Source organism: Sminthopsis crassicaudata, chromosome 4 (genome assembly GCF_048593235.1).
Source record: "Sminthopsis crassicaudata isolate SCR6 chromosome 4, ASM4859323v1, whole genome shotgun sequence".
Lineage (NCBI taxonomy): Eukaryota > Metazoa > Chordata > Mammalia > Dasyuromorphia > Dasyuridae > Sminthopsis > Sminthopsis crassicaudata.
The window spans coordinates 468910821-468916248 of NC_133620.1; positions in this window are offsets into that span (position 1 = coordinate 468910821).

Sequence of the window (5428 nt, forward strand, 5' to 3'; positions counted from 1 at the left end):
GTCAATCACAGCATCTTCATCACACACGTGGTCTTCCTTGTCGGAGCAGACGTTTTCAGACGGCGGGGACCGGCCCGTTCGCCGGTCTGTATCCCCACTGTGCGGTACACAGTCGGCACTTAATAAATGCTGATTGTGAAATGAGAGATTATTAGCTTTTACTACAGAATCACAGAATCTCTTAATCACAAACTCCCGGGATCACATATTGGGAGCCCCGACGCGGTCCGGTCCACCCAGGACCGTTAAAGATAAACATGATAAACTTGGGTAGTTCATCTCTCCATTCCTTTCATCTAAAACAAATGGTAACTAGTGGCAGTAACCAGCGGCAGCCACAAGATGGCAGCACTGCAGCCTGCCCTGTCCAAGGTGTCTCCTGTTCCCACAGCCTCCGGGCGTCCTTCCCAAGGAACCTTAGAGATCCTGGAATCCCGCCCCCCTGCTTGGTGGTTCTCGGTGTTTGCTGGGGATCCCTTTGCTATTGTTCAGTCATTTCAGCGTCCCACTCTGTGACCCCATTTGGGGTTGTCTCGGCAAAGATGCTGGCAGGGTTTACCATTGCCTTCTGCAGCCCATTTTACACATGAGGAAACTGAGGCAAGCAGCGTTGTCCGGGGCCGGACAGCTTAGCTGAGGCCAGATTTCAAGCCGTGAAGATGACTCCAAGCACCGCACTCTGTCCACTGAGCCACTTTGCAATTGCAAAATAACTCCAAGTAACCTCAAATACATTATCCCCTTAGATCCTCACACCAATCAGGGAAGGAAGTACTATTAGTTATATGCCCATTTTACAGGTGAGGAAAGGTTATGAGTGATGAAGTTACTTGCCAAGTGCCAGAGAGGTAGTGTCTGCGGTGGGATTGGAACCCAGTTTCTAGTGAGGGAATCATCTTTAGTCACGTTCATTTAAAACGTTCATTTTTAAAATTCTTTTTTTTTTTTTTTTAAATAAGAGCTTTTTATTTTCAAAATACATGCAAAGATAGTTTTCAACATTCACCCTTGCAAAACCACGTGTCCCAAATTTTTCTCCCTCCCTCCCTCCATCTCTCCCCTAGACAGCAAGTAACCCAATATAGGTTAGCCACGTGCAATTCTTCCAAACATTTCCACATTCACCTTTGATTCTTTTTTAGTATTCCACTCCACACCTATATGTTTCACTATTAGGGTACTTTAAGTTTGTGCCCATACTTCCAGTAGATACAGTCGATAGTGGGGGTAAAAGACAACTGATACTAATTATAGACTTTGAGTCTTACTATTCAATCTTAACAAACACCTTTGTTTGAGTTAATTGTGTCTGCTGGCTGACTTAAAAGTAAGCCTACAGTGGGATCTCCCGAGTTTTACATGTGGACACATAGAAGAATGCTTAGAACTTAGATATGAGTTCTGAGCTGGGAAGGAGCCCAGTAGAAGGCCAAATCTTGACCTATGATCTTTCTATCCCCTTTTTTTTTCCTTGGGGTTAAGTGACTTGCCCAGGGTCAGACAACTAGGAAGCATTAAATGAGTTCAAATTTGAACTCAGGTCCTCCTGACTTCAGGGCTGGTGCTCTCTCCACTGTGCCACCTAGCTGCCCCCTTTCTATCCTTTAATGACTTTCCTAACATAAATATACAAATAGCTACCCAGATGACATAGAACAGAGGCAAAGTCAAAGATCTGTATGTAAAATAACAACATTGAAATGGAGAAAAAACCTGTGATTTTCTTGCCTTGTAGATGATAAGAAACATGGGAATGTTTTTTTGAAAGGCCAAGATGGAACAGAAAAAGAAACCAACATTCACAAGGTTGGGAAGAAGGAAAAAGCCGACAGAAAGAAATACACTTACATATTCCTGCCAGAAGAAAGAAGAAGGACATGAGTGATGTAATGACTATGTTAGCAGTCTAGAAAAGAGTCTAATTGGCCAGTAGCTTTTGACTTTGGCTCATCTGCAGACTCAGGATTATTGAATTCAGCTTTCTAGATATTATAAAGAGAATATATTGAACTGGTATTTGGAGACCAAGACTCTTTATTAATCAATTGATCGATCAACATTTTATTTTTCTCTCTCTCCACCCTACTAATTTTAGTCACATTTTCAACATGCTGCCAAGAATGGAACTTTTACATTAAACCATACATTTACACAGGCAATCCCAATCAACAATTAAATTTTTTTTAAAATTCTTAAATTTCATGAAAAGCATGATTTTATCATCTGTCCTCTGGGATTATAGTCATTGTATTGATCATTTACAAGATTTTCAAAGTTATTTTTGTCTTGATTATGTTGTGAGTAGAAATTCTTCTCTTAGTTCTCATCAGTTCATACAAATCTTTCTAGGTCTTTCTGAAGCCATCCCTTTCATTATTTCTTATAGTGCAATAATATTTCATTAGATTCATTTACCATAATTTGTTTAGCTTTTCTTCAAATGATGGACACTCCAGTTTCTAGTTCTTTGCTATAACAAAGAGTTGCTACAGATATTTTTGTATATATGGATCTTTTTCTTTTTTTTTCTTTAATCTCAATAATAGCCTAATAATGGTATCACTATAAATAATTAATTCCATAATGATCAATAGTATTCTCATAAAAGGGCCTGAATAGTTTAGTGACTTTAGAGTTATATATTCAGAACGGTGAAATCAAGTCACAACTCCACCAACAGAATTTTCTCAGCCCTTTTCCATTTTTGGCATCTTCATCAATCTGACAGATGTGAGACTCAACAAGCATTTATTAAGTACCTACTGAATGCTGGGGCAACTAGGTGGAGCAGTGGATAGTGTGCTGGGCATGTGGTCAGGAAAATTTCTCTTCCTGAGTTCAAATCCAGATAGACACATACTGGCTGTGTGACCCTAAGCAAGTCACTTAACCCTATTTTCTTCAGTTTCCTCAGCTGTAAAATGAGCTTGAGAAGGATATGGCTAAGCACTCTAGTGGCTCTGCCAGGAAAACTTCACTTGGGGTTCATGAAAGATAAGATATGAAGGAAAAATGCCCGAACACACACACACACACACACACACACACACACACACATGTGCTAGAAGATCAGTTCTATTTCAGTATTTCTAGCTCACACATGTTAACCCATGAATCAATTCAAAATCTCTACATTAACTGTTCCCCTGAGAACATCACAATTCAGTTCCTGTTTCCCTGATGACCCAACTAAAACTCCTCTGCTACCAAAAAGAGGATATAGGATTGATTTTATTAACTCAATCAAAAATATAGAACAGACTTATTCTAAAACACTTAAAAAATTTGAGAGACATAATAAAAGAGATCAATGACACTTAAGGGGACAGACTCATGGCCCTTGGAAAAGTGGGTGCTTCAAAGGGTGATAATCAACTCTGATTGGTTACCAATTAATGAGCCAATAAATGTTACAATGAGAAGTGGACTCACTCCAGTGAGGGGTTTAGAGTGACATCATGTCACTCTTGGATAAAGAGAGATCTCTACATGCAGACCACTCCTAGCTTTTGACAATGGACTCAGGGAATTTCTTCTCACCCAAACACCCAAACATCCAAACACAATGGGCTTCCCACCTTAGATTCGATTCCTTGCAAGACTGGGTTGGATATGACCAAGATTGAGGAGAGTTAATTCAGTGTCATTATGAGTAACTCCTTCAAGAGAGTCTGAACTTTGAAATGAGAACTACAGAAAAGGGGGAACTCTGGATCTTCCCAAATTATGAATAATTTGTTATTATTAAATGATAAATTGTTATTACAAATTATTAATAATCATTTCTCTCAGTACTGAAGCCCCTCAACCCTCCTGAAAACTCATCTCCCTTTTTTGGACCTCCTTCTGGTTCCTTCAATTTTCCTTTTGGACCTAAAGAGTTCATTCAGAGGGCTAACTCTGCCGTGGGCAAATTCAGTTGTGAGCTGGTTACATTTGTTGCGGTTTATTAGTCTTGCCTCACTCTTGTGACACCATTTGGGATTTCCTTGGCAGAGAGATTAGAGTGGTTTAATATTTCTTTCTCCATTTTACAGATGAGGAAACTGAGGCAAAAAGGAATAAATGACTTGCACAAGGTTACAGTTATCTTGGTGAAGAGGGAAAACCCATAGTGGCTCTGATTGTCTTTGGAGACTCCAAATAGGTTAGAGTGAAGGCCAGGCGGCCTTAGAGTTATTGCTCCATTCTCCCTTGGAACTACGCCACATCAATTCCTCCTCCTCAGCACTCTGGGGCAAAGGTTTATTTTAGTCACACTTCTGTGCCCATGGGCATAGCTGCTTCTTCAGATATAGAGTTCCCTCCTCCCCCTGATGGCTGAGCAGATGGTATCTGGTCTGTGCTGGGGGAGTTGCAGTGAGGTTGGGCCACCTTTCCCATCCTCAGTCTTTGGTCAAGCTTCTGTCTCTCCTTCCAAGGCTGGTTTCTTGAAGAAGCAATAGGATATGTGAGATTCTCTGGCAAAACTCTACCCATATCTCACCTGTGCCCAGGGCAGGCCCTCTTAGCAATTCTCAGTTATCCTGCAGCTTTGAGATGAGGGTATTTCAGAAAGAAAGAGAGCCAAAGGACCCTCCCCCTTTCCCTCTGGGGGTGCAAGCTCCCAGTGGGCAAACAGGCATAGGAGGAAACAAAGGAAATGAACTCTGGACATAAGCCCTTAGATTCGGCTGCCTCAGTTTACCTTTCATTATCCTTGAAAATGGGGCACCTGCTTTAGGCCGCTGTTTCTGTGAGACGGAGATAGAGACTGCGTTTGGAAACGTCTCCACTCTTCAGCTGCCCAGCTAAGGACAGGGCGTTTGCCCCCAGAGCCGGGGAATCCCTGACCCTTGGGAAACCCGGAGGGACATCGCAGACCAGGTTTTGGGGAGATTCCCCTCCCACATCCCGTTGCTACCCTTTGCGTTCACACCACCTTCGTTTCGGAATTTATCCTCCTCCCATCCCAGCAAGTCAGATCCCTTGTGGCAAAAGCACTTTCTGCTAGTTAGCAAACCCAGGCCGTGCACCCGCGCGCGCCGGCCGTAGGTGCGGGAGGGGGGGGAGGCTCGGATTTCCGAGTTTCTCCGGAGAGTGGCTCTGGCCGACGCCGCCGGAGCCCGTGGGAGCTACGGCTGGTCCTTTCCCCACGAGGACCGGGCCATCCGCGGGGATGGCGTGACTTGCTAGTACAGTGGGTTGAAGTGAGGAGGGGGGCGGGGCGGGGCGAGCCGGCAGCCTCCCTTTCTCTTCCCGAGGCCGGACAGGGATGAGGAAACCCAGGAGAATGGAAGGGGGCGCGGTCTCGAGCTGGGGGGAGACGATGAGAAGAGGGCGGGGCCGCGGCCAAAGGCTGGCTCGGGTTCCCCCAAGTGGGGGCAGAGGGCGGCCTCCGGAGGCCGGGAGGGGGCGGAGCCCGAGTGGGAGGTGGGGGCGGCCACGG